This window comes from Triturus cristatus, chromosome 1_1 (genome assembly GCF_964204655.1).
Source record: "Triturus cristatus chromosome 1_1, aTriCri1.1, whole genome shotgun sequence".
Taxonomy (NCBI): Eukaryota; Metazoa; Chordata; class Amphibia; order Caudata; family Salamandridae; genus Triturus; species Triturus cristatus.
The window spans coordinates 632,572,785-632,586,577 of NC_140579.1; positions in this window are offsets into that span (position 1 = coordinate 632,572,785).

A 13,793-nucleotide genomic window follows, 5' to 3' on the forward strand; every position below is an offset into this window, starting at 1 on the left:
CATACGCTGCATTCCACGGCCTCTACTTCATAGGCCGCACTCCACCGCCTCTACTTCATAGGCCACACCCTGCAGCACTCCACAGCACTCCGCTGCCTCCACTTCATAGGCTGCACTCTGCCACCTCCACTTCATAGGCTGCACTCCACTGCCTCTACTTCATAGGCCGCACTCCACCGCCTCTACTTCATAGGACGCACTCTGCCGCCTCTACTTCATAGGCCGCACTCCACCGCCTCCACTTCATAGGTCGCACTCTGCCACCTCTACTTCGTCCGCTGCACTCCGCCACCTCTCCGCTGCCTTTACTTCATAGGCTGGGCTCCGCTGCCTCTACTTCATAGGCCACACTCCGCCGTCTCTACTTCATAGGCCGCACTCTGCCACCTCTACTTCATAGGCTGCACTCCAGGCTGCACTCCGCCGCCTCTACTTCATAGAGTGTACTCCACTGCCTCTACTTCATAGGCCGCACTCTGCCGCCTCTATTTCATAGGCTGCACTCCGCCACCTCCACTTCATAGGCAGCAATCTGCCGCCTCTACTTCTGAGGCCGCACTCCACCACCTCTACTTCATAGCCCGCACTCTGTCACCTCTACTTCATAGGCCGCACTCTGCCGCCTGTACTCCATAGGCTGCACTCTGCCGCCTCTACTTCATAGGCCACACTCTGCCGCCTCTAATTCATAGGCTGCACTCCGTCGCCTCTATTTCATAGGCTGCAATCTGCCGCCTCTACTTCACAGGCCGCACTCCGCTGCCTCCACTTCATAGGCTGCACTCCGCCACCTCCACTTCATAGGCCGCACTCCACCGCATCTACTTCATAGGCCGCACTCCGCCGCCTCTACTCCATAGGCCTTCATTACACTGCCCCTACTTCATAGGCTGCATTCCAACGCCTCTACTTCATAGGCCGCACTCCACCGCCTCTACATCATAAGCTGCACTCCGCCGCTTCTACTTCATTAGCTACACTCCGCCGCCTCTACTTCATAGGCTGCACTCCGCCGACTCCACTTCATAGGCTGCACTCCGCCTACTCCACTTTATAGGCTGCACGCCTCCGCCTCTACTTCATAAGCAGCACTCTGCCGCCTTTACTTCATAGGCTGCACTCCACCGCCTCCACTTCACATGCTGCACTCCACCGCCTCTACTTCATAGGCTGCGCTCCGCCACCTCTACTTCGTAGGCTGCACTCCAGGCTGCACTCTGCCGCCGTCTCTACTTCATAGGCCGCACTCTGCCGCCTTTACTTCATAGGCTGCACTCCACCGCCTCCACTTCACATGCTGCACTCCACCGCCTCTACTTCATAGGCTGCGCTCCGCCACCTCTACTTCGTAGGCTGCACTCCAGGCTGCACTCTGCCGCCGTCTCTACTTCATAGGCCGCACTCTGCCGCCTCTACTTTATAGGCTGCACTCCGCAGCCTCTATTTCATAGGCCGCAATCTGCCGCTACTACTTCATAGGCCGCACTCCGCTGCCTCTACTTCATAGGCTGCATTCCACCGCTCCTACTTCATAGGCTGCATTCCAATGCCTCTACTTCATAGGCCGCACTCCACCGCCTCGACTTCATAAGCTGCACTCCACCGCTTCTACTTCATTAGCTACACTCCGCCGCCTCTACTTCATAGGCCGCACTCCGCCGCCTCTACTTCATAGGCCGCACTCTGCCGCCTCTACTTCATAGGCTACACTCCGCCGCCTCTATTTCATAGGCCGCAATCTGCCGCCTCTACTTCATAGGCCGCACTCCACCGCCTCTACATCATAAGCTGCACTCCGCCGCTTCTACTTCATTAGCTACACTCCGCGGCCTCTACCTCATAGGCTGCACTCCGCCGACTCCACTTCATAGGCTGCACTCTGCCTACTCCACTTTATAGGCTGCACGCCGCCGCCTCTACTTCATAAGCAGCACTCTGCCGCCTTTACTTCATAGGCTGCACTCCACCGCCTCCACTTCACATGCTGCACTCCACGGCCTCTACTTCATAGGCTGCGCTCCGCTACCTCTACTTCGTAGGCTGCACTCCAGGCTGCACTCTGCCGCCGTCTCTACTTCATAGGCCGCACTCTGCCGCCTCTACTTTATAGGCTGCACTCCGCAGCCTCTATTTCATAGGCCGCAATCTGCCGCCACTACTTCATAGGCCGCACTCCGCTGCCTCTACTTCATAGGCTGCATTCCACCGCTCCTACTTCATAGGCTGCATTCCAATGCCTCTACTTCATAGGCCGCACTCCACCGCCTCGACTTCATAAGCTGCACTCCGCCGCTTCTACTTCATTAGCTACACTCCGCCGCCTCTACTTCATAGGCCGCACTCCGCCGCCTCTACTTCATAGGCCGCACTCTGCCGCCTCTACTTCATAGGCTACACTCCGCCGCCTCTATTTCATAGGCCACAATCTGCCGCCTCTACTTCATAGGCTGCATTCCACCGCCCCTACTTCATAGGCTGCATTCCAATGCCTCTACTTCATAGGCCGCACTCCACCATCTCTACTTCATAAGCTGCACTCTGCCGCTTCTACTTCATTAGCTACACTCCGCTGCCTCTACTTCATAGGCTGCACTCTGCCGACTCCACTTCATAGGTGCACTCTACCGACTCCACTTCATAGGCTGCACTCCGCCGCCTCTACTTCATAAGCAGCACTCCACCGCCTCCACTTCATAGGCTGCACTCCGCCGCTTCCACTTCATAGGCTGCACTCCACCGCCTCCACTTCACATGCTGCACTCCACCGCCTCTACTTTATAGACTGCACTCCGCTGCCTCTACTTCATAGGCTGCACTCCGCCACCTCTACTTCATAGGCCGCACTCCACCACCTCTACTTCATACGCTGCATTCCACGGCCTCTACTTCATAGGCTGCACTCCGCCGCCTCTACTTTATAGACTGCACTCCGCTGCCTCTACTTCATAGGCTGCACTCCGCCGCTTCCACTTCATAGGCTGCACTCCACCGCCTCCACTTCACATGCTGCACTCCACCGCCTCTACTTTATAGACTGCACTCCGCTGCCTCTACTTCATAGGCCGCACTCCACCGCCTCTATTTCATAGGCCACACCCTGCAGCACTCCACAGCACTCCGCTGCCTCCACTTCATAGGCTGCACTCTGCCACCTCCATTTCATAGGCTGCACTCCACTGCCTCTACTTCATAGGCCGCGCTCTGCCGCCTCTACTTCATAGGCCACACTCCACCGCCTCTACTTCATAGGATGCACTCCGCCGCCTCTACTTCATAGGCCGCACTCCACCGCCTCCACTTCATAGGTCGCACTCCGCCACCTCTACTTCGTACGCTGTAATCCGCCACCTCTCCGCTGCCTTTACTTCATAGGCTGGGCTCCGCTGCCTCTACTTCATAGGCCGCACTCTGTCACCTCTACTTCATAGGCTGCACTCCAGGCTGCACTCCGCCGCCTCTACTTCATAGAGTGTACTCCACTGCCTCTACTTCATAGGCTGCACTCTGCCGCCTCTATTTCATAGGCCGCACTCCGCCACCTCTACTTCATAGGCAGCAATCTGCCGCCTCTACTTCTGAGGCCGCACTCCACCACCTCTACTTCATAGCCCGCACTCTGTCACCTCTACTTCATAGGCCGCACTCTGCCGCCTGTACTTCATCGGCCGCACTCTGCCGCCTCTACTTCATAGGCCACACTCTGCCGCCTCTAATTCATAGGCTGCACTCCGTCGCCTCTATTTCATAGGCTGCAATCTGCCGCCTCTACTTCACAGGCTGCACCCCGCTGCCTCCACTTCATAGGCTGCATTCCACTGCCCCTACTTCATAGGCTGCATTCCAACGCCTCTACTTCATAGGCCGCACTCCACCACCTCTACTTCATAAGCTGCACTCCGCCGCTTCTACTTCATTAGCTGCACTCCGCCTACTCCACTTTATAGGCTGCACTCCGCCGCCTCTACTTCATAAGCAGCACTCTGCCGCCTTTACTTCATAGGCTGCACTCCGCCTCTTCTACATCATAGACCGCACTCCGCCGCCTCTACTTCATAGGCTGCACTCTGCCGCCTCTATTTCATAGGCCGCACTCCACCACCTCTACTTCATAAGCTGCACTCTGCCGCTTCTACTTCATTAGCTACACTCCGCCACCTCTACTTCATAGACTGCACTCTGCCGACTCCACTTCATAGGTGCACTCTGCCACCTCCACTTCATAGGCTGCACTCCACTGCCTCTACTTCATAGGCCGCACTCTGCCGCCTCCACTTCATAGGTCGCACTCCGCCACCTCTACTGCGTACGCTGCACTCCGCCACCTCTCCGCTGCCTTTACTTCATAGGCTGGGCTCCGCTGCCTCTACTTCATAGGCCCCACTCCGCCGTCTCTACTTCATAGGCCACACTCTGCTGCCTCTACTTCATAGGCTGCACTCCAGGCTGCACTCCGCCGCCTCTACTTCATAGAGTGTACTCCACTGCCTCTACTTCATAGGCCGCACTCTGCCGCCTCTATTTCATAGGCCGCACTCTGCCGCCTCTACTTCATAGGCCGCAATCTGCCGCCTCTACTTCATAGGCCGCACTCCACCACCTCTACTTCATAGGCTGCATTCTGCGGCCTCTACTTCATAGGCCGCACTCCTTTGCCTCTACTTAATAGGCCGCACTCTGCCACCTCTACTTCCTACACTGCACTCTGCCACCTCTCCGCTGCCTCTACTTCATAGGCTGCACTCCACCACCTATACTTCATAGCCCGCACTCTGCCACCTCTACTTCATTGGCCGCACTCTGCCGCCTGTACTTCAAAGGCCGCACTCTGCTGCCTCTACTTCATAGGCCACACTCTGCCGCCACTAATTCATAGGCTGCACTCCGCCGCCTCTACTTCATAGGCCGCACTCCGCCGCCTCTACTTCATAGGCTGCATTCCACTGCCCCTACTTCATAGGCTGCATTCCAACGCCTCTACTTCATAGGCCGCATTCCACCGCCCCTACTTCATAGGCTGCATTCCAATGCCTCTACTTCATAGGCCGCACTCCACCATCTCTACTTCATAAGCTGCACTCTGCCGCTTCTACTTCATTAGCTACACTCCGCTGCCTCTACTTCATAGGCTGCACTCTGCCGACTCCACTTCATAGGTGCACTCCACCGACTCCACTTCATAGGCTGCACTCCGCCGCCTCTACTTCATAAGCAGCACTCCACCGCCTCCACTTCATAGGCTGCACTCTGCCGCTTCCACTTCATAGGCTGCACTCCACCGCCTCCACTTCACATGCTGCACACCACCGCCTCTACTTTATAGGCTGCGCTCTGCCACCTCTACTTCGTAGGCTGCACTCCAGGCTGCACTCTGCCGCCTCTACTTCATAGACTGCACTCCGCTGCCTCTACTTCATAGGCTGCACTCCGCCGCCTCAACTTCATAGGCCGCACTCCACCACCTCTACTTCATACGCTGCATTCCACGGCCTCTACATCATAGGCCGCACTCCACCACCTCTATTTCATAGGCCACACCCTGCAGCACTCCACAGCACTCCGCTGCCTCCACTTCATAGGCTGCACTCTGCCACCTCCATTTCATAGGCTGCACTCCACTGCCTCTACTTCATAGGCCGCACTCTGCCGCCTCTACTTCATAGGCCACACTCCACCGCCTCTACTTCATAGGACGCACTCCGCCGCCTCTACTTCATAGGCCGCACTCCACCGCCTCCACTTCATAGGTCGCACTCCGCCACCTCTACTTCGTACGCTGTAATCCGCCACCTCTCCGCTGCCTTTACTTCATAGGCCGCACTCCGCCGTCTCTACTTCATAGGCCGCACTCTGTCACCTCTACTTCATAGGCTGCACTCCAGGCTGCACTCCGCCGCCTCTACTTCATAGAGTGTACTCCACTGCCTCTACTTCATAGGCTGCACTCTGCTGCCTCTATTTCATAGGCCGCACTCTGCCACCTCTACTTCATAGGCAGCAATCTGCCGCCTCTACTTCTGAGGCCGCACTCCACCACCTCTACTTCATAGCCCGCACTCTGTCACCTCTACTTCATAGGCCGCACTTTGCCGCCTGTACTTCATCGGCCGCACTCTGCCGCCTCTACTTCATAGGCCACACTCTGCCACCTCTAATTCATACGCTGCACTCCGTCGCCTCTATTTCATAGGCTGCAATCTGCCGCCTCTACTTCACAGGCTGCACTCCGCCGCCTCCACTTCATAGGCTGCATTCCACTGCCCCTACTTCATAGGCTGCATTCCAACGCCTCTACTTCATAGGCCGCACTCCACCACCTCTACTTCATAAGCTGCACTCCGCCGCTTCTACTTCATTAGCTGCACTCCGCCTACTCCACTTTATAGGCTGCACTCCGCCGCCTCTACTTCATAAGCAGCACTCTGCCGCCTTTAATTCATAGGCTGCACTCTGCCTCTTCTACATCATAGACCGCACTCCGCCGCCTCTACTTCATAGGCTGCACTCTGCCGCCTCTATTTCATAGGCCGCACTCCACCACCTCTACTTCATAAGCTGCACTCTGCCGCTTCTACTTCATTAGCTACACTCCGCCACCTCTACTTCATAGACTGCACTCTGCCGACTCCACTTCATAGGTGCACTCTGCCACCTCCACTTCATAGGCTGCACTCCACTGCCTCTACTTCATAGGCCGCACTCCGCCACCTCTACTTCGTACGCTGCACTCCGCCACCTCTCCGCTTCCTTTACTTCATAGGCTGGGCTCCCTTGCCTCTACTTCATAGGCCACACTCCGCTGTCTCTACTTCATAGGCCGCACTCTGCTGCCTCTACTTCATAGGCTGCACTCCAGGCTGCACTCCGCCGCCTCTACTTCATAGAGTGTACTCCACTGCCTCTACTTCATAGGCCGCACTCTGCCGCCTCTATTTCATAGGCCACACTCTGCCGCCTCTACTTCATAGGCCGCAATCTGCCGCCTCTACTTCATAGGCCGCACTCCACCACCTCTACTTCATAGGCTGCATTCTGCGGCCTCTACTTCATAGGCCGCACTCCTTCGCCTCTACTTAATAGGCCGCACTCTGACACCTCTACTTCCTACACTGCACTCTGCCACCTCTCCGCTGCCTCTACTTCATAGGCTGCACTCCACCGCCTATACTTCATAGCCCGCACTCTGCCACCTCTACTTCATTGGCCGCACTCTGCCGCCTGTACTTCAAAGGCCGCACTCTGCTGCCTCTAATTCATAGGCCACACTCTGCCGCCACTAATTCATAGGCTACACTCCGCCGCCTCTACTTCATAGGCCGCACTCCGCCGCCTCTACTTCATAGGCTGCATTCCACTGCCCCTACTTCATAGGCTGCATTCCAACGCCTCTACTTCATAGGCCGCACTCCACCGCCTCTACTTCATAAGCTGCACTCCGCCGCTTCTACTTCATTAGCTACACTCCGCCGCCTCTACTTCATAGGCTGCACTCCGCCGACTCCACTTCATAGGCTGCACTCCGCCTACTCCACTTCATAGGCTGCACTCCGCCGCCTCTACTTCATAAGCAGCACTCCACCGCCTCTACTTCATAGGCTGCACTCCGCCTCTTCTACTTCATAGACCGCACTCCGCCGCCTCTACTTCATAGTCCGCACTCCGCCGTCTCTACTTCATAGGCCGCACTCCACCACCTCTACTTCATACGCTGCATTCTGCCGCCTCTACTTCATAGGCCGCACTCCACCGCCTCTACTTCATAGGCCACACTCCGCAGCACTCCGCAGCACTCCGCTGCCTCCACTTCATAGGCTGCACTCTGCCACCTCCACTTCCTAGGCTGCACTCCACTGCCTCTACTTCATAGGCCGCACTCTGCTGCCTCTACTTCATAGGCCGCACTCCACCGCCTCCACTTCATAGGTCGCACTCCGCCACCTCTACTTCGTACACTGCACTCCACCACCTCTCCGCTGCCTTTACTTCATAGGCTGGGCTCCGCTGTCTCTCCTTCATAGGCCGCACTCTGCCGCCTCTATTTCATAGGCTGCACTCCATCGCCTCTATTTCATAGGCTGCAATCTGCCATCTCCACTTCATAGGCTGCCCTCCGCCACCTCCACTTCATAGGCCGCACTCCGCTGCCTCTACTTCATAGGCCGCACTCCGCCGCCTCTACTTCATAGGCTGCATTCCACTGCCCCTACTTCATAGGCTGCATTCCAACGCCTCTACTTCATAGGCCGCACTCCACCGCCTCTACTTCATAAGCTGCACTCCGCCGCATCTACTTCAGTAGCTACACTCTGCCGCCTCTACTTCATAGGCTGCACTCCGCCGACTCCACTTCATAGGCCGCACTCCGCCTACTCCACTTCATAGGCTGCACTCTGCCGCCTCTACTTCATAAGCAGCACTCCGCCGCCTCTACTTCATAGGCTGCATTCCACCGCCCCTACTTTATAGGCTGCATTCCAATGCCTCTACTTCATAGGCCGCACCCAGCCGCCTCTACTTCATAAGCTGCACTCTGCCGCTTCTACTTCATATGCTGCACTCCGCCTCTTCTACTTCATAGACTGCACTCCACTGCCTCTACTTCATAGGCTGCACTCCGTCTCTACTACTTCATAGACTGCATTCCGCCGCCTCTACTTCATAGGCTGCAATCTGCTGCCTCTACTTCATAGGCCGCACTCCACCACCTCTACTTCATACGCCGCATTCCGCCGCCTCTACTTCATATGCCGCATTCTGCTGCCTGTACTTCATAGGCTGCACTCCAGGCTGCACTCCGCCGCCTCTACTTCATAGACTGTACTCCACCGCCTCTACTTCATAGGACGCACTCTGCCGCCTCTACTTCATAGGCTGCATTCTGCCACCTCTACTTCATAGGCCGCACTCCGCCGCCTCTACTTCATAGGCTGCACTCTGCCATCTCTACTTCAATGGCCGCACTCTTCCGCCTCTACTTCCTACACTGCACTCCGCCACCTCTCCGCCGCCTCTACTTCATAGGCCGCACTCCGCCGCCTCTACTTCTTAGGCCTCACTCTGCTATCTCTACTTCATTGGCTGCACTCTGCCGCCTCTACTTCCTACACTGCACTCTGCCACCTCTCCGCCACCTCTACTTCATAGGCTGCACTCCACCGCCCCTACTTCAGAGTCCGCACTCTGCCACCTCTACTTCATAGGCCGCAATCTGCTGCCTCTACTTCATAGGCCGCACTCCACCACCTCTACTTCATAGGCTGCGTTCTGCCGCCTCTACTTCATAGGCCGCACTCCGCCGCCTCTACTTAATAGGCCGCACTCTGCCACCTCTACTTCCTACACTGCACTCCACCACCTCTCCGCTGCCTCTACTTCATAGGCTGCATTCCACCGCCTCTACTTCATAGCCCGCACTCAGTCACCTCTACTTCATAGGCCGCACTCTGCCGCCTCTACTTCATAGGCCGTACTCTGCCGCCTCTACTTCATAGGCCCCACTCCGCCGTCTCTACTTCATAGGCCGCACTCTGCCACCTATACTTCATAGGCTGCACTCTGCCGCCTGTACTTCATAGGCCGCACTCTGCCGCCTCTACTTCATAGGCCACACTCTGCAGCCTCTACTTCATAGGCTGCACTCCGTCGCCTCTATTTCAAAAGGCTGCAATCTGCCGCCTCTACTTTGTAGGCTGCACTCTGCCGCCTCTATTTCATAGGCCGCAATCTGCCGCCTCTACTTCATAGGCCGTACTCCGCCGCCTCTACTTCATAGGCTGCATTCCACCGCCCCTACTTCATAGGCTGCATTCCAATGCCTCTACTTCATAGGCCGCACTCCACCGCCTCTACTTCACAAGCTACACTATGCCGCTTCTACTTCATTAGTTACACTCCGCCGCCTCTACTTCATAGGCCGCACTCCGCCGCCTCTACTTCATAAGCCGCACTCTGCCGCCTCTACTTCATAGGCTGCACTCCGCCACCTCTATTTCGTAGGCTGCAATCTGCCGCCTCCACTTCATAGGCCGCACTCCGCCACCTACACTTCATAGGCCGCACTCCGCCATCTCTACTTCATAGGCTGCACTCTGCCGCCTCTACTTCATAGGCCGCACTCTGCCGCCTGTACTCCATAGGCTGCACTCGGCCGCCTCTACTTCATAGGCCACACTCTGCCGCCTCTAATTCATATGCTGCACTCCGTCGCCTCTATTTCATAGGCTGCAATCTGCCGCCTCTACTTCACAGGCCGCACTCCACTGCCTCCACTTCATAGGCTGCACTCCGCCACCTCCACTTCATAGGCCGCACTCCACTGCATCTACTTCATAGGCCGCACTCCGCCGCCTCTACTTCATAGGCCTTCATTACACTGCCCCTACTTCATAGGCTGCATTCCAACGCCTCTACTTCATAGGCCGCACTCCACCGCCTCTACATCATAAGCTGCACTCCGCCGCTTCTACTTCATTAGCTACACTCCGCCGCCTCTACTTCATAGGCTGCACTCCGCCGACTCCACTTCATAGGCTGCACTCCGCCTACTCCACTTTATAGGCTGCACGCCGCCGCCTCTACTTCATAAGCAGCACTCTGCCGCCTTTACTTCATAGGCTGCACTCCACTGCCTCCACTTCACATGCTGCACTCCACCGCCTCTACTTCATAGGCTGCGCTCCGCCACCTCTACTTCGTAGGCTGCACTCCAGGCTGCACTCTGCCGCCGTCTCTACTTCATAGGCCGCACTCTGCCGCCTCTACTTTATAGGCTGCACTCCGCAGCCTCTATTTCATAGGCCGCAATCTGCCGCCACTACTTCATAGGCCGCACTCCGCTGCCTCTACTTCATAGGCTGCATTCCACCGCTCCTACTTCATAGACTGCATTCCAATGCCTCTATTTCATAGGCCGCACTCCACCGCCTCGACTTCATAAGCTGCACTCCGCCGCTTCTACTTCATTAGCTACACTCCGCCGCCTCTACTTCATAGGCCGCACTCCGCCGCCTCTACTTCATAGGCCGCACTCTGCCGCCTCTACTTCATAGGCTACACTCCGCCGCCTCTATTTCATAGGCCGCAATCTGCCGCCTCTACTTCATAGGCCGCACTCCACCGCCTCTACATCATAAGCTGCACTCCGCCGCTTCTACTTCATTAGCTACACTCCGCCGCCTCTACTTCATAGGCTGCACTCCGCCGACTCCACTTCATAGGCTGCACTCCGCCTACTCCACTTTAGAGGCTGCACGCCGCCGCCTCTACTTCATAAGCAACACTCTGCCGCCTTTACTTCATAGGCTGCACTCCACCGCCTCCACTTCACATGCTGCACTCCACGGCCTCTACTTCAGAGGCTGCGCTCCGCCACCTCTACTTCGTAGGCTGCACTCCAGGCTGCACTCTGCCGCCGTCTCTACTTCATAGGCCGCACTCCGCCGTCTCTACTTCATAGGCCGCACTCTGCCACCTCTACTTCATAGGCTGCACTCCAGGCTGCACTCCGCCACCTCTACTTCATAGAGTGTACTCCACTGCCTCTACTTCATAGGCCGCACTCTGCCGCCTCTATTTCATAGGCCGCACTCCGCCACCTCTACTTCATAGGCAGCAATCTGCCGCCTCTACTTCTGAGGCCGCACTCCACCACCTCTACTTCATAGCCCGCACTCTGTCACCTCTACTTCATAGGCCGCACTCTGCCGCCTGTACTTCATAGGCCGCACTCTGCCGCCTCTACTTCATAGGCCACACTCTGCCGCCTCTAATTCATAGGCTGCACTCCGTCGCCTCTATTTCATAGGCTGCAATCTGCCACCTCTACTTCACAGGCCGCCCTCCGCCGCCTCCACTTCATAGGCTGCACTCTGCCACCTCCACTTCATAGGCCGCACTCCGCCACCTCTACTTCATAAGCTGCACTCTGCCGCTTCTACTTCATTAGCTACACTCCGCCGCCTCTACTTCATAGGCTGCACTCTGCCGACTCCACTTCACAGGTGCACTCCACCGACTCCACTTCATAGGCTGCACTCCGCCGCCTCTACTTCATAAGCAGCACTCTACCGCCTCCACTTCATAGGCTGTACTCCGCCGCCTCCACTTCATAGGCTGCACTCTACCGCCTCCACTTCACATGCTGCACTCCACCGCCTCTACTTCATAGGCTGCGCTCCGCCACCTCTACTTCGTAGGCTGCACTCCAGGCTGCACTCAGCCGCCTCTACTTCATAGACTGCACTCCGCTGCCTCTACTTCATAGGCTGCACTCCGCCGCCTCTACTTCATAGGCCGCACTCCACCACCTCTACTTCATACGCTGCATTCCACGGCCTCTACTTCATAGGCCGCACTCCACCGCCTCTACTTCATAGGCCACACCCTGCAGCACTCCACAGCACTCCGCTTCCTCCACTTCATAGGCTGCACTCTGCCACCTCCACTTCATAGGCTGCACTCCACTGCCTCTACTTCATAGGCCGCACTCTGCCGCCTCTACTTCATAGGCCGCACTCCACCGCCTCTACTTCATAGGACGCACTCTGCCGCCTCTACTTCATAGGCCGCACTCCACCGCCTCCACTTCATAGGTCGCACTCTGCCACCTCTACTTCGTCCGCTGCACTCCGCCACCTCTCCGCTGCCTTTACTTCATAGGCTGGGCTCCGCTGCCTCTACTTCATAGGCCACACTCCGCCGTCTCTACTTCATAGGCCGCACTCTGCCACCTCTACTTCATAGGCTGCACTCCAGGCTGCACTCCGCCGCCTCTACTTCATAGAGTGTACTCCACTGCCTCTACTTCATAGGCCGCACTCTGCCGCCTCTATTTCATAGGCTGCACTCCGCCGCCTCCACTTCATAGGCAGCAATCTGCCGCCTCTACTTCTGAGGCCGCACTCCACCACCTCTACTTCATAGCCCGCACTCTGTCACCTCTACTTCATAGGCCGCACTCTGCCGCCTGTACTCCATAGGCTGCACTCTGCCGCCTCTACTTCATAGGCCACACTCTGCCACCTCTAATTCATAGGCTGCACTCCGTCGCCTCTATTTCATAGGCTGCAATCTGCCGCCTCTACTTCACAGGCCGCACTCCGCTGCCTCCACTTCATAGGCTGCACTCCGCCACCTCCACTTCATAGGCCGCACTCCACCGCATCTACTTCATAGGCCGCACTCCGCCGCCTCTACTTCATAGGCCTTCATTACACTGCCCCTACTTCATAGGCTGCATTCCAACGCCTCTACTTCATAGGCCGCACTCCACCGCCTCTACATCATAAGCTGCACTCCGCCGCTTCTACTTCATTAGCTACACTCCGCCGCCTCTACTTCATAGGCTGCACTCCGCCGACTCCACTTCATAGGCTGCACTCTGCCTACTCCACTTTATAGGCTGCACGCCGCCGCCTCTACTTCATAAGCAGCACTCTGCCGCCTTTACTTCATAGGCTGCACTCCACCGCCTCCACTTCACATGCTGCACTCCACCGCCTCTACTTCATAGGCTGCGCTCCGCCACCTCTACTTCGTAGGCTGCACTCCAGGCTGCACTCTGCCGCCGTCTCTACTTCATAGGCCGCACTCTGCCGCCTCTACTTTATAGGCTGCACTCCGCAGCCTCTATTTCATAGGCCGCAATCTGCCGCTACTACTTCATAGGCCGCACTCCGCTGCCTCTACTTCATAGGCTGCATTCCACCGCTCCTACTTCATAGGCTGCATTCCAATGCCTCTACTTCATAGGCCGCACTCCACCGCCTCGACTTCATAAGCTGCACTCCACCGCTTCT